Below are 15776 nucleotides of genomic sequence, written 5' to 3'. Positions count from 1 at the left end.
TACCTGTACCAAGAAGGTATCATCCAGATGGTTTAGGAATCTTCTGGACCTGCTTGTACCAGCTGTGTGGTATTCCCAGTTGACATCTGGCAAGTTGAAGTCCCCCAGAAGGACAAGGGCAGATGACTTAGAAGCATCCCTTAGTTCCTTAAAGAATAACTCATCCGTGTCGTCATCCTGGCTGGGTGGCCTCTAGTAGACTCCCACAACGACATCCGCTTTATTTGTCTGTCCCTTAATCCTTACCCAGAGGCTCTCAACTGGGCCATCGCCGACTGCTAGCTCCATGCACTCCAGCCCCTCCACTACATACAATGCCACCCCGCCGCCTCGCCTGCCCTGCCTATCCCTCCTGAAGAGCCTGTACCCATCCATCACGGCACACCAGTCACAGGACTCACCCCACCAGGTTTCACTTACACCTATGATGTCGTATCTCTGGGACTGGGCCAAGGCATCTAGCTCCTTTTGCTTGTTCCTCAGGCTGCGTGCATTTGTGTAGAAACACTTCAAGTGCGGTTCATTGTGCCCGTTGGCTCGTGGAGCAGCCTGAGGAATCTCACTAGCACGCAGCTCCTCGAACTTTGGCGTGCCCTCCCGTTGCTCGTCGCTGACGAGCCTGGTATTGTCCCTTTCCCCCTTTCCAATCTAGTTTAAAGCTCTATCAGTCAGCCCTGCTAGCTCCTGAGCAAAACCCCTTTTCCCCTTCTGAGAAAAGTGCATCCCATCGGATGTCGGTAGACCTGGTTATGACCTGGTTAGACCATCCCATGATCGAAAAACCCAAAGTTCCGCCGATGACACCAGCCTCGGAGCCACGTGTTGATCAGCTGGGTCTGCCTGTTCCATTCACTGTTCTTCCCTGCTACCGGAAGGATCGAAGAGAACACCACCTGAACACCTGATCCTTCAACCAACCGCCCCAAGGCTCTGAAATCCCTTTTGACTGACTTAGGACTTCTCTTTGTTCTCTCTTTGTTATCTCTTCGTTGCTGACATGAAGAACTAATAGCGGGTGATAGTCTGAGGACCTTACCAGACTGGGGAGTTTTCTAGTGACATCTCTTACCCTGGCCCCAGGGAGGCAGCAGACTTCCCTGTGGGTTGGGTCCGGTCGGCATATGGGACCCTCCGTTCCCCTCAGAAGGGAGTCACCTATGACAACTACCCTTCTTTTTTTCTTAACGTGAGTGGTTGTGATGTGGGGGGTAGGCTGCCTAGACGACCCCTCCATCCCAGAAGGACCTACGTCCACATCATCACTTGTCTGCCCATCCGATTCCAGGGCCTCGTACCTGTTGTGTACGGGCACCTGGGAAGGTGAGGCAGGCTGAGAGTGGATTTGCCTGCTGTTCCGAGCAGTAAGGTTATTGCTTCCATTCATGCCCATCACCTGGGTCTCCTCCTTCTGCCTGGTGGTGAGAGGGTAGGGGGTCCTTTACCTCTTGTGCTGCAGTTGGCTGGTGCATCTGTCTCAGGGATGGTAGAGTACAATTCCACCAGTCAATCTCCTTCTCTGACTCCCTGATACTCCTCAGCCTGGACACCTCTCGAAGCTCCATCACCAGGCTGAGCAGCTCCTTTACTTGGGCAGATCTCCCACAGGTGAGCTCACTGCTGCCGTCAGATACTGACCTGAAACTCAGGCACTCCCTGTAACCTGGGACCTGGACGGCTGCATGTTCCCTTGAAGGCTCTGTTTGGGCGGCTGCGTCAGTTCTTGCAGCTGGAGGGGCTGCGAGGGACCCTGAGACTGAGAGCGCAGCTTTTTGCCGGGTGGATACCATGGTTCCTGCTGTTCTTAGCTCCTTATAAGTGGGTTGCTGCCTCCGTTTGAAGTGGCAGGGCCCTTCCTGCTCGCCCTCATTGCGCGAACTGACGCGCCACGCCCTGGTCGCCGCGCTCCCTAGGGACCCTTTAAATCTCCCGCAGTTGCTCCTGGCAACGCCTCCGCCGTGTCACCCTCGCTCGCGAGAGCTGCCGGCTCCCGGCTGGACTCTCGGCACGTCCGCGGGTTTCCGCGGAACTTAGTGTTGCTGCTGCTGTGCTCCTCGCCGACTGTTACAATTTCATCATAATTGTACTGGGTCTGGCTGGGATGGAGTTAACTTTCTTCATAGCAGCCCATATGGTGCTGTGCTTTGGATTTTTGACCAAAACAGTGTTGATTGATAACACATCGGTGTTTTGGCTATTGCTGAACAGTGCTTGCACAGTGTCAAGGCTTTCCCTTTTTCCCCACTCTGCCCCAGCCCAGTGAGTAGGCTGGGGCTGGGCAAGAGGTGGGGAGGGGACACAGCTAGGACAGCTGACCTGAATTGACCAAAGAGGTATTCCATGCCATGTAATGTTATGCTCAGCAATAAAAAATGGGGGTTTGGTCTTTCCAAAGTAGCTGTTGCTCAGAGACTGGGTGGGCATCAGTCTGTTTGTGGGAGGTGTGGTCCGAACAGTAATGGAGTCTGACAACATGTTCTAAAAAAAAGTTTTATTGAGGCGGTAAGAAAGAGGAGCAACAACGTCCCCATACAGTGACTCACCCAATCACCGATAGCAAACACAGGATCATAAGTGATGCCATGGCTCCGGTGGACTGCCAGGGACACTTGCTGTCCAGGTCATCTGGCAGCAACAGCCAATCGTGCAAATGCCTTTTGAATGTGGGTAGGAGTCACGCCACCCCTTGGCTCCACCAGTGGCAGTGTGATTTGAGAGAATCATACCTTGGAATGTGGGCAGCATCCTGCCTTACACTGACGATGTTGGTCAAGGGGCAGGGTGTCAGGAGGTGGCAGGTGACTCCTTTTGCATTGTTATGTTTTTTCTTTTTTATTTCTTATCCCCTCTTTCTTTCTCCTGTTAAACTGTCATTATCTTGACCCACGAGTTTTCTCATTTTTGTTCTTCCTTTACTCTCCCCTGTCCTGCTGGGAGAGGGGGGAGTGAGTAAGTGGCTATGTGGGTGCTTGGCTGGCTGGGGTCAGCCTACTATAATAATAAATCAATTTTTATAAAAGTCAGAAAAGCAGATTAATCTCTCCAGTGAGAATTCCAAAAAAGGTATGAGTTTAGTTATTAACGAACATGAATCAGGCAAAGCATTGGATAGAAGTCTGAAAATGTTTGGCTTGTTAATTTTTTGCACTGATCCAGTGATCTGGGCATATATCTGTAGAACATGGCTAGTATTACAAGCAAATTGTCAGTTGAGAAGTCTAAGCTTCCTATTCTTTCCATTTCTTTACTTCCACCATCATGGAAAGTGTCTACTAGGTGCTTATCAAGGCAGGTTACTGTAGAAACAAAGACAAAACTGGACAGTAGTTTGTAGTGAGGGGAAGTTTCAGAGGGATTCTTAGTTCAGAGAAAGAACCATAAGATTTGTTGGCAATGAAAGAAGAAGTGGAAGAAAACACTTGCTCATCAGATGATAGAATAGCCATCCCTTGTGTTAACTGGCTAGGAAGGATCAGGAGCTCCTTTGATCTTGAAAGTATGTTGGGTTTGCTTTTTCTTTTTTTCTAGGATAACATGTTATCCCAAGTGTATGAGGACCATCTGTATGAAACCATGTAGCAGAACTTCTCTGTAATAAAGGTACTGAAAGAGACTGTGGAAAAGGGTACTTAGAGGGAGTTATTGACACCTTCAGAAGCTTTTCACCAATGTAGAACATGATAAAATATGGTATAAACAAGATGCAAGCAAGCAAGAGCATTTTTACCTATAGATACAGGTGTCACTAAATAAAAATCCTGAAGGATACTTTTTTCTTTCTATCTTAAAGCCATCATCTTTGAAATTCAGGTAAATTGGATTCTCCAGTGCTAAGTTTATTTTATCTGACAATATCAGCCTTCATTTTGGAGCTGAAATATTTTTTTTATTCCTAATGATGTAGACTTCACTTGAACCTTCAAATCTGAAGGCTACCATTCCCTCTGATTAAAACAGGGAAGAAATACAGTTAAATTATATAATAATAATAATAATTATATTAAATTATGCCTGTATACCATCAAAATTGTTGATTCTTCTAGGGAATGCAATACTTTAAAAGTAAAGAGTAAAGATTAGAGACAAAGCAAAATGCTTATGGATTGGATATGAGTGGGCTGTCTGGCTAAAAATGTGCAGCTTGTGATGTTTCTAGCAGAAGTGCCATAGATTATTACCTGGATAAGTTATCTTTTTCTTCATGGTGTGGTGTTTTGTTTTTCTTTACTGTAATGTTATTCATCAGTGTCAGTATTTCTTACCCATCTATTGGTGTCAGTGGAAAAGAATAATTCTCTGTTATACAGTAGACTACTAACTTCTCTCCTTTCTTCCATCTCTGGAGACAGTTTAGTATCTAGATATCTTTGGGTACTTTCTTTCTTTATCAACTCCACTGGACTTGGTAGATATACAAGATGGCATATATTTTCATTTGTGTCATCTACTTATCTTGCCCCACTCAATTAATGACTAAGTGTTATACAGTGTAGCATAGCTTGTGTGTGTTAATATGTGTAGAATATAAAAGCAGGACTCTCATATCCCCAGTGGAGGGATATATTTTGGGGGTTTGGGGGGATTGGTTAGGTAACTTCCCTTTTTTTTGCCACGTATTACACTCAGTCCCTCCCAATCCCTTCGGCGAGGCATCAGGCAGCACAGGAAGTTAGAGTCAGTGCATACTGGTTTGGTTTTGCTGCTCATTTCTTCTTACTTACTCATTTCCTTTGCTCCAGAGTGAGTATTCTACAGGCCACAGTCCCTTTTGGGGTGGCCCTGCTCTGGTGTGACTTATCCATGGGCTGCAATCCTCTCAGAGGTACCTCCTTCAGCATGGAGCATCTCCTTCCAAGAGTGCATCTCCAGCCATGTCCTCAACAATGTCCCCTTCCATGTGTCTCCTCTGTTTCATTTCTCCAAATGCGTCTCTTCACATTTCTTCACGTGTCCCCTTATGGGTGTCCTTCTATTTCTCCTCTCACAGCTCCTTTTTGTGCCTCCTCACATCTACATCTTTCCTTTTGTGTCTCCTTTAGTGCATCCTCACATGCCATCTCCTGCCTCTAGTAGTTGCTGCTCGCTCTTAAATATGTTTGAGCAGAGGTGCCATGTGCTCTTCTGACTGGTTGGAGTTTTGGCACAAGGTAGGTTGTTCACATCTGTTTCAGAGCTGGCTGGAACTAGTTGTGATTGGCACAGGGCAGTTCATGGCTTCTTCCCACACAGAGCACCCCCGCAGACCCCTTTTTAATGCTTCTATGCTAAGTTTTTGATTGTTGATTTGGTCCCTTGGTTTGATTATAAAGAAAAAGCATTGTTGTTGATGTTTATCTCATGATCTGAACTTTAGAACTTCTGAGAAGAAAACAGAAATTTTGACAGTTGTATTAGGAACAATACTGAGGTGACTTCCCAACACTGGAAGAAAGCATGATTGTTTTAGACTTGCTTGGTGATTACCCTCTTACAGCTCTCTTTCAGAGATTTGCTGGCATCGTACTTTCTCTAGATGTTTCTAGCTATTATTTAATCTGGCATTGAGGTGCTGTAAAGAGAATCATTGTTGGCACTTTTCTGACTATTATTATGTGTGAATTACTTTGAATGGATTGTTTATCAGCTGTTAGTCCTTCTGTACTTCATGAAGACCAGATGGGACACTCACATTTAACTTAATTGCATTCCAAAGACCCTTGCAAAAATGAATGTCCAGAGAGCTAAATAAAAGTGTAGGCAATCCATGACTTCTTTCAAGAAGAAAGTGAAGGCAGACTGATGATCTCTGTATCAGTCATTGCTGCTGTAGCTAAGAAAAACTTTTTAATCACTGTTGAAATATAGGACTCCAAGGGTGAACTGAATTGGTGCTGAACCCTAAATTTTGCATTTTTCCCTCAACTGATGCCTTCCTTGTTGAATATTGCATATGCAGTGTTAGCCATCCAGTTCCTCCAAGTAAATGTCTCCTTGTGGGCATTTCTGTGTTGTTTTCCATCTTGCTTTTCAGACTAGGTTTTTTAAAAACAAAAATGTAATGCCAAGAATTGACATAATCATGGCATTGCAGCCTTGAAGCAGCTGAAAATGTTTGTGACCTACCTTGGCCTTTAAGGATGATAAGATGAGACCACTAAGAAAGTCCTCTTGGTCGTCTTTGCCAGTGAAGCAGATAATTATGTCCACTTGTATACTGGAGAATAAAATAGTAAATTTAATAGTATTTGGCAGCAACGTGTGACAGTTTAAGTCCAGAAATTAGGATTACTTTCTGTGAAACTGAAGTCTGGAGACTGACTACTACACTGACTCTCAAGACCCTTACCCTTTAAAAAAAATGCCATTCTTTTTTTGGCCTGTAGTGACTAGGCTGCCTAGACGACCCCTCCATCCCAGAAGGACCTACGTCCACATCATCACTTGTCTGCCCATCTGATTCCAAGGCCTCCAGGAAGTCAGTCCACAATTCAGTCAGGTACAGATACAGCCCAGTGATCACTAGGCAGGTCCATAGTGACAAGGAAGGGCTAAGGTCAAGTCAGGAAGTCAGTTTATGGATCAGGGTCCAGATCAACAGGGTCCATGGCCAGGCACAGCTGTGACAGAGCTGGAGGCAGATACACCTACAAGATAGCTCAGGCAGGGACTGAAGGATCAGGACTGAGCTGAAATGGGGCTACTGGGCCCATGGGCAGAAGGTGTGGGTAGACATCCCAGGTAAGGCTGGTCAGGACCATTAAGGCCTTTTAGTGCACTCAAGGGCTCTGACAGCAGCCTCACCAACAGGGGGCAGTCCTACAGCACTTGAAGAAGAGCAGAACAAGTCCAGTGATAGTAACCAGGTTCAGTCACAATCCAGTATTTGCCAGACAAATCCATAGTGATGAGGCAGGTCTGAGGTCAAGACAGGAAACCAAGTCAACAGGTCAGGATCAACATGATACATTGCTGGGCACCACATACCTACAGCATAGCTAAGGCAAGGCCTAAGCAGCTTCTGAGTGAAGAGGGGAGGCTGCCACTGAGGCTTCTCCCAGCACTTTTCCACCGAGCTCTTTCCCAGCAGCCTGATCCCAGGTTACACGGTTATACCATATCAGAGCTGGAATTGAGCACAGGTAGCCAAACCCCTAGGAGAGAAGGAGAGATTGCAGATCCTGTTTGTGTGCTCAGGGCACTGACAAAATCTTTCATAATGATATGACATATAATGCTTATGATTACCAAAGTAAACCATTTCTTGGTTGTAGAGATGCATTAAAGCTTGACAAAGTGAGATTTTTTTAGGAGAGCTCATGTCTATTATTAGACCTGCTGATATGTTGGGATGTTGGGAGCTGATGGGATTCACCTGACCAAGTGGTGCAAGAGGGCCTTCCTTCACCAACAAGCTGGCCAGAGTTATAAGGAGGGCTTTAAACTAGATTTAGTGTGGGGAAGGAGTTCTGAGCACCAGACAGGAGCCAGGGGCTGCTGAGGTATTAGGAACCAACAGGGAAACACCTGTGAAAAGCCTCAAAGGAATTAGGGTGTGTTCCTCTGAAAAGGTGACAAGGCTGATAGCCCAGATGAAGTGCTGTGACAGGTACACTTCCCCCCCCCCCGAAGATCGGGGCTTTTAACATGGTGATCACTGGCTTTTCGCGCCTTTTGTGCTCTCCCGTGCCCCCAGGCCCATACACCCTTCGGCAGGCGGAGCAGGCGGAGCAGGAGGAGCGGGGCCTCTCGGTCGCCAGGCAGGGTCCGCAGCCAATGAGGCGCCTTGGCTCGGAGAAGCTTCTGGATCATGACCAATTATGACCACAGCTCAGATCCGACCCAGGGTATAAATGGGGCGCTGCCGGAGACCTCCTTTGAGTGGTCTTCTCAGAGCAGCGGGTCTGTGTTTGAAAGCTCTCCCCTCGGGTTGGGATGCCACCTGAGGAAACTTCCCGGGATTGAGTGCCCTCACCTCCTTTGGGTGAGTGGTTTTCTTCTGAATATCCTTGAGTGAGCCCTCACACCCACCCCAACCCCCCGGGGGTGAGCGATTACATCCTCTGGGTACCCACGGGAGGGAGAGAGAGTTTTCCCCCCTTTGTGAGTGAGTGTGCGCACACTTTGGATCATCATTGTCGTGTGTATTGCCATGCAGTAACAATACCCTGCCTGCCTGATACCTCGAACCTGTTATGTGTTAAATGTTATCGGAGTGTTGACTGATTTTGGTTTACCCCTGTTTCTCATTGGTTTCTGTTGTGCGGTTTTGGTTGTTTTGTGCAATAAAGTTGTTTGAGTTTGTCTTTCGTTTTGGTTAGTCTTAGTGTACCTCCGTAACAAGTGCCTCTATACCAATGCACACAGCATGGGTAACAAAGAGGAGGAGATGGAAGCCACTGTGCAGCTAGAAAGCTATGATGTAATAGCTGTTGCTGAAATGTGATGGGGCAAATCACACAACTGGAGTGCTGCAATAGATGGCTATAGGCTGTTCAGAAGGGATAGGCAAGGAAGGAGGGGTGGGGGAGGGTTGCACTCGATGTAAAAAGAAAAAAAAAAAAAAAGGATTGACTGCACAGAGTTGCATTTGGAAACAGTGCTGAACAGGTTAAGTGCTTATGGGTAAAAATTAGGGGCCAAGCCGACAAAGGAAACACCATGGTTGGTGTTTACTATAGGCTGCCGGATCAAGGGGAGCCTGCTGACGAAACATTCTTACTTCAACTACAGGAAGCATCACGCTCACAGGCTCTGATCCTGCTGGGGGACTTCAGTCACCCTGACATCTATTGGAAAAGCAGCACAGCAAGTTGTAAGAAGTCCAGGAGACTCTTGGTGTGCATTGAGGATAATCTCTTAATCCAGCTGATAGACAGCCCAGCCAGAGGAGAAGGGTTACTGGACCTCTTGCTCACCAACACAGATGAATTAATTAGAGAGGTCAAGATTGGTGGCAGCCTGGGCTGCAGTGATCATGCCCTAGTGGAGGAAAGCTTGAGGAATATGGGCCAGGTGAAGGGTAGAGTCAGGACCCTGAATTTTAGGAGAGTAAACTTTCAGTTGTTTAAGGAACTAGTGGATGGGACCCCGTGGGAAACTGCCCTCAGGGACAGTGGAGCAGAAGAGAGCTGGCAGCTCTTTAAGGACATCTTTCTTAGAGTGCAAGAGCTCTTGATTCCCATGTGTAAGAAATCGGGCAAGGAAGGCAGGAGACCAGCATGGCTGAGTAAGGACCTCCTGGTCAAACTGAAGTGTAAGAAGGAAATGCACAGGCAGCGGAACCAGGGACATGCATCCTGGGAAGAATATAGGGATGCTGCCTGGATGTGTGGACATGGGACCAGGAAAGCTAAGGCACAGCTGGAGCTGAATTTGGTGAGGGATGCAAAGAATAATAAGAAGGGCTTCTACAGGTACATTGGCCAGAAAAGAAAGATTAAAGAAAATGTACACTCCTGATACATAAAACAGGGGAGCTGGTGACAACCAACATGGAGAAGGCTGAGGTACTCAACACTTCTTTTGCTTAAGTTTTCAATGCTAATCTCTCTTCCCACATGTCTTGAGTCCCTGAACCTCAAGGCAGGGACTGGGGGAATGAAGTCCCTCCCATCGTAGGAGAAGATCAGGTTTGAGACCACCCAAGGAACCTGAACGTACACTAGTCCATGGGACCCGACGAGATGCATCCCAGGGTCCTGAGGGAACTGGTTGATGTAGTCGCTAAGCCACTCTCCACCATATTTGAAAAGTCATGGCAGTCAGGTGAGGTCCCCAGTGACTGGAAAAAGGGAAACATCACGCCCATTTTTAGAAAGGGTAAAAAGGAGGACCCTGGGAACTACCGACCAGTCAGCCTCACCTCTGTGCCCGGTAAGATCATGGAACAGATCCTCCTAGAAGCTATGCTAAGGCACATGGAGGACAGGGAGGTGATTCAAGACAACCAGCATGGCTTCACCAAGGGCAAATTGTGCCTGACTAATCTGGTGGTCTTCTACGATGGAGGGACTGCATCAGTGGACAAGGGAAGAGCTACGGATGTCATCTACCTGGACTTCTGTAAGGCCTTTGATACAGTCCCCCACAACATTCTTGCCTCTAAACTGGAGAGATATGGGTTTGACAGATGGACTGTTAGACAGATAAGGAACTGGCTGGATGGCCACGTCCAAAGAGTTCCAGTCAATGGCTCAATGTCCAAGTGGAAACCAGTAATGAGTGGTGTCCCTCAAGGGTCCATACTGGGACCAATACTGTTTAACATCTTCATCATTGACATCATAGACAGTGGGATTGAGTGATTTAGCATGATTTAGTGCACCCTCAGCAAGTTTGCAGATGACACCAAGCTGAGAGGTGTAGTTGATTCCCTAGAGGGAAGGGATGCCATCCAGAGGGACCTGGACAGGCTTGAGGAGTGGGCCCATGTGAACCTCATGAAGTTCAACAAGGCCAAGTGCAGGGTCCTGCACCTGGGTCAGGGCAATCCCCAATATCAGTACAGACTGGGGGATGAAGGCATTGAGAGCAGCCCTGCAGAGAAGGACTTGGGGATATACTGGTGGATGAAAAATTGGACGTGAGCCGGCATTGTGCGCTTGCAGCCCAGAAGGCCAACCGTATCCTGGGCTGCATCAAAAGAAGCGTGGCCAGCAGGTCGAGGGAGGTGATTCTTCCCCTTTACTCTGCTCTGGTGAGACCCCACCTGGAGTACTGCGTCCAGCTCTGGGGTCCCCAGCACAGGAAAGACATGGACCTGTTATAGTGGGTCCAGAGGAGGGCCACAAAGATGATCAGAGGGCTGGAACACCTCTCCTATGAGGACAGGCTGAGAGAGGTGGGGTTGTTCAGCCTGGAGAAGAGAAGGCTGCAGGGAGACTTTATTGTGGCCTTTCAATACTTAAAGGGGGCTTATAAGAAAGATGGGGATAGTCTTTTTAGCAAGGCCTGTTTCAATAGGACAAGGGTTAATGGTTTTAAACTAAAAGAGGGTAAATTTAGGCTAGATATAAGGAAGAAATATTTTACAATGAGGGTGGTGAAACACTGGAACGGGTTGCCCAGAGAGATGGCGGATGCCCCATCCCTGGAAAAATTCAGGGTCAGGTTGGACAGTGCTCTGAGCAACCTGATCTAGTTGTAGATGTCCCTGCTCATTGCAGGGGGGGTTGGACTAGATGACCTTTAAAGGTCCCTTCCAACCCAAACTATTCTATGATTCTATGAAAGACACAGACAGACTGGAGAGGGTCCAAAGGAGGGCCACAAAGACAATCAAGGAGCTGGAGAGCCTGCCCTATGAGGAAAGACTGAAAGAGTTAGGTCTCTCCTCCCTGGAGAAGAGAAGACTCGAGGGGGCCTCATCACAATATTCCAGTACTTAAAGGGTGGCTACAAAGAAGACGGAGGTTCTCTCTTCACAAGGAGCCACATGGAGTAGACAAGGGACAACGCGTCCAAGTTCTACTGGTAGAGGTTTTATCTCGATATAAGAAAGAAATTTTTTACAGTGAGATCAATCGATCACTGGAACAACCTCCCCAGGGATGTGGTAGAGTCCCCATCACTGGAGGTTTTCAAGATACGATAGGACTGGGTGCTAGATAATCTCATCTAGGCTCCCTTTCCCACAAAAGGATGGACCAGATGATCTTTTGAGGTCACTTCCAACCTGGGCTGTTCTATGATTCTATGATCTAACACTGTTGGCTTTTTCTCAGGTTTGTGGAACCTAGTTTCATCTTGGCATAAGAGGAGACAACTTGTTGCTGAGGTGACAAAGAAACATGCCTTAAGGTGGTCAGTCCCTGGGTAGCAGGGTGTATGGAAGGATTTGGGCAGGTGCCTAGGGCAGTTATCATCTCCAATAGCCTGGGATTTTGCACCTGAACAGGCAATTAATCCTGGTAAATTGAAGGGTGCCTTGCCTACCCCCATGAAACCCAGCAGCTCCTAGCACCGTATTGGGGCTTTTTCTGTGCCTATTGAGCCTTCATTCAGCACCATCAGAGGAGCGTGGCTGAGACAGGGACCCAAACCATATATGAGGACATCGTGGTTGAGATAGGGACCTAAATTCCAGCTACAGAAAATAAAAGGAATGCGAGAAGACTCATGGATCAAGATAATGACAGTTTAATAGGGAAAACAAAAGCTGCATGCGTGCAAGCAAAGCAAAAAGAGGAATTCATTCACTGCTCCCCATCGGCAGGCAGATGTCCAGCCACTTCTTGGAAAGCAGGGCCTCAGCACATGTAACTGTTGTTTGGGAAGACAAATGCCATAACCACAAATGTCCCCCCCTTCCTCCTCCTTTCCCTGAGCTTTTATTGTTGAGTGCAACATCATATGGTATGGAATATCTCTCTGGTCAGTTTGGGTCAGCTTTCCTCACAACGTCTGCTCCCAACCTTTTGCCTGCCCCCAGCCTACTGGCCTTTGGGTGAGGGGGTTGGAGAGAAAAGCCTTGATGCTGTGCAAGCAGTGCTCAGCAATAGCCAAACCATTGGTGTGTTATCAACATTATTTTAGCCACAAATGCAAAGCACAGCACCATGTGTGCTCCACAAATGCAAAGCACAGGCTGCTATGAAGAAAGTTAGCTCCATCCCAACCATACCCAGAACAAACTGGTAGAGAACTAATACATCGTGAGCCTAAAATCTGTTCAATATGCATGCTTCTTTCCATTACAGTGTGGTCAAATGTTAGTCTGTTCTTTTGAAGATTCAAAGCTAGTTAGTGGCTTGATTTTGCTCTTGCCTCACTTATGTTTGCAGATTATTAGAACATTGCAAGCTGTAGGAGCTTGGACTGCGTCCAGCTCTGGGGCCCCCAGCACAAGAAAGACATGGACCTGTTATAGTGGGTCCAGAGGAGGGCCACAAAGATGATCATAGGGCTGGAACACCTCTCCTATGAAGAAAGGCTGAGAGAGTTGGGGTTGTTCAGCCTGGAGAAGAGAAGGCTCCAGGGAGACCTTATTGCGGCCTTTCAATACATAAAGGGGGCTTATAAGACAGTCAGAGAGAGACTTTTTACAGAAGCCTGTAGTGACAAGACAGGGGACAACTGTTTTAAACTGGAAGTAGATAGATTTAGACTGGACATAAGGAAGAAATTTTTTTACAGTGAGGGTGGTGACACCCTGTAACAGGTTGCCCAGAGAAGCTGTGGATGCCCCATCCCTGGAAGTGTTCAAGGTCAGGTTGGATGGGGCTTTGAGCCAACCTGATCTAGTGAAAGATTGCCCATCCCCACTGCAGGGGGATTGGACTATATGATCTTTAAAGGTCCCTTCCAACCCAAACCATTCTATGATTCTAATTTGTAACCCTAGGCTCTGTATAGAGATCACAGTTGTTTTTTGTGTTTGTGTGTTTTTAAAAGTCAGATCAGAGGTTTTGGAATGTATAACATTTATTTATGTGCTGGACATGTTTGCATGCAAAAAGGATATCATGTTTTGAAAACTGCAGTGTGTAATTTTGTATGTTTTAAACTAAACCAATCTTCCTCTAGAACTTAGGTGGAAAAGGAAAGTATACAGACATTGGAAGCAAGGATAGGCGACACAGGAGGAATACAGAGATGCTGTTTGCCACCGTGGGGAGAAAATTCGTGCAGCTAAAGCTTGTTTAGAGTTCAAGCTGGACAGCACTGTGAAGGACAACAAAAAGGGCTTTTTAAAATATGTTAATAGCAAAAGGAGGATCAGAGATAACATTGGTCCATTACTTGATGAGGTCCATCACCTCACAGACAGGGATGTAGACAAAGCAGAGACATTTAATGCCTTCTTTGCCTCTGTCTTCAGCACCGATGATGGGCTCTGGGAGCCCCAGAGCCCTGGGCTAGAGAACCATGACTGTGAGAATGATAAACTCCCAGCCAACCCCGAACTTGTGCGGGATTTGCTGCTCCAGCTGGATCCCTATAAGTCAATGGGGCCCAATGGGATTCATCCGAAGGTATTTAAAGAGCTGGCTGATGTCATAGCGAGACCTCTCTCCATTATTTTAAAATGTTCTTGGGAGTCTGGAGAGGTCCCAGTTGACTGGAAGCTGGCAAATGTTGTCCCAATTTTCAAGAAGGGCAAGAAGGTGTCGTGGTTTAACCCCAGCCAGCAACTAAGCACCACACAGCTGCTTGCTCACTCCCCCCACCCCGGTGGGATGGGGGAGAGAATTGGAAGGGTAAAAGGGAGAAAACTCGTGGGTTGAGATAAGAACAGTTTAATAATTGAAGTCAAATAAAATAGAATAGTAGCAATAATAATAGTAATAATAATGACAATAATAATATAATAAAATAATAATATACAAAGCAAGTGATACACTATACAATTGCTCACCACCTGCTGACCGATGCCCTGAGCAGCGATTGCTGACCCCCCCGGCCAACTGCCCCCAGTTTACATACTGAGCATGACGTCATACGGTATGGAATAGCCCTTTGGCCAGTCTGGGTCAGCTGTCCTGGCTGTGCCCCCTCCCAGCTCCTTGTGCACCTGGCAGAGCATGGGAAGCTGAAAAGTCCTTGACTGGTGTAAGCACTACTTAGCAGCAACTAAAACATCAGTGTGTTATCAACATTATTCTCATCCTAAATCCAAAACACAGCACTATACCAGCTACTAGGAAGAAAATTAACTCTATCCCAGCCGAAACCAGAACAATATCCACTTGTTATTCTATACCATATATGTCATGCCCAGGTCCTACCCTTTCCAATACATTCCAATTAATCACCACCACTTTTCCAGTCTTTTGGTATACACACAGATATCATTCCCTTAGCCTATGGGCCATCCCTCTAAAATGTCCATTGAGTTCATCCAGTCCATGACTTTGGGCTCCATCTGTCATAACAGTCTTTCAGGGCAGGAGAGATGGTGTGTGGTGTTGGATCGTTGCATGCTGAAGCCAGTCCTGGTTCCATCACCGCTGCACTTTGCTCGGTTTCCTCAGAGTTCATTCTTCATTAATCTGGGTGATTCTTACTGTATACTGTTGATATGGCATATAGTAATCATAAAAGTGATGACATCCAGTATTATATAGCAACTAACATTATACAGTTCAGTTCATTGGCTATTTTCACCCAAAATCAAATCCCCTTGAGGTACACATCGGACTTCCCCATCCTCCCGCATCACCCACCAAGTGCACCCAGGTCCTTGAGCAAAAGCAATCCCACAAATGGGCTTGCCTTTGCCCGAGGCAGGAGTAATCCAGACTGTCTTCCCCAGCATATTTTTTAGGTGGATTACAGGGACTTTATCCCCCTCTACAGTACATAAAAGTCTTGACTGGGCAGGGCCAGATGGATTGGCAGATCCCCTGGTGTTGGCTAACCAGGTGGCCTTTGCTAAATGTGTATCCCAGTGTTTGAATGTCCCACCACCCATTGCTCTCAGTGTAGTCTTTAACAGTCCATTGTATCGTTCGATTTTCCTGGAGGCTGGTGCGTGATAGGGGATGTGATATACCCACTCAATGCCATGCTCTTTGGCCCAGGTGTCTATGAGGTTGTTTTGGAAATGAGTCCTGTTGTCTGACTCGATTCTTTCTGGGGTGCCATGTTGCCATAGGCCTTGCTTTTCAAGGCCCAGGATAGTGTTCCGGGCAGTGGCATGGGGCACGGGATATGTTTCCAGCCATCCGGTGGTTGCTTCCACCATGGTGAGCACATGGGGCTCGCCTTGGCGGGTTTGTGGGAGTGTGATATAATCAATCTGCCAGGCCTCCCCATATTGATATTTCAGCCATCGTCCTCCATACCAGAGAGGCTTGAAC

Source organism: Platalea leucorodia, assembly GCF_965183815.1.
Source record: "Platalea leucorodia genome assembly, chromosome: W".
NCBI classification, from domain to species: Eukaryota; Metazoa; Chordata; class Aves; order Pelecaniformes; family Threskiornithidae; genus Platalea; species Platalea leucorodia.
Note: the sequence above shows the minus strand (reverse complement) of the source record.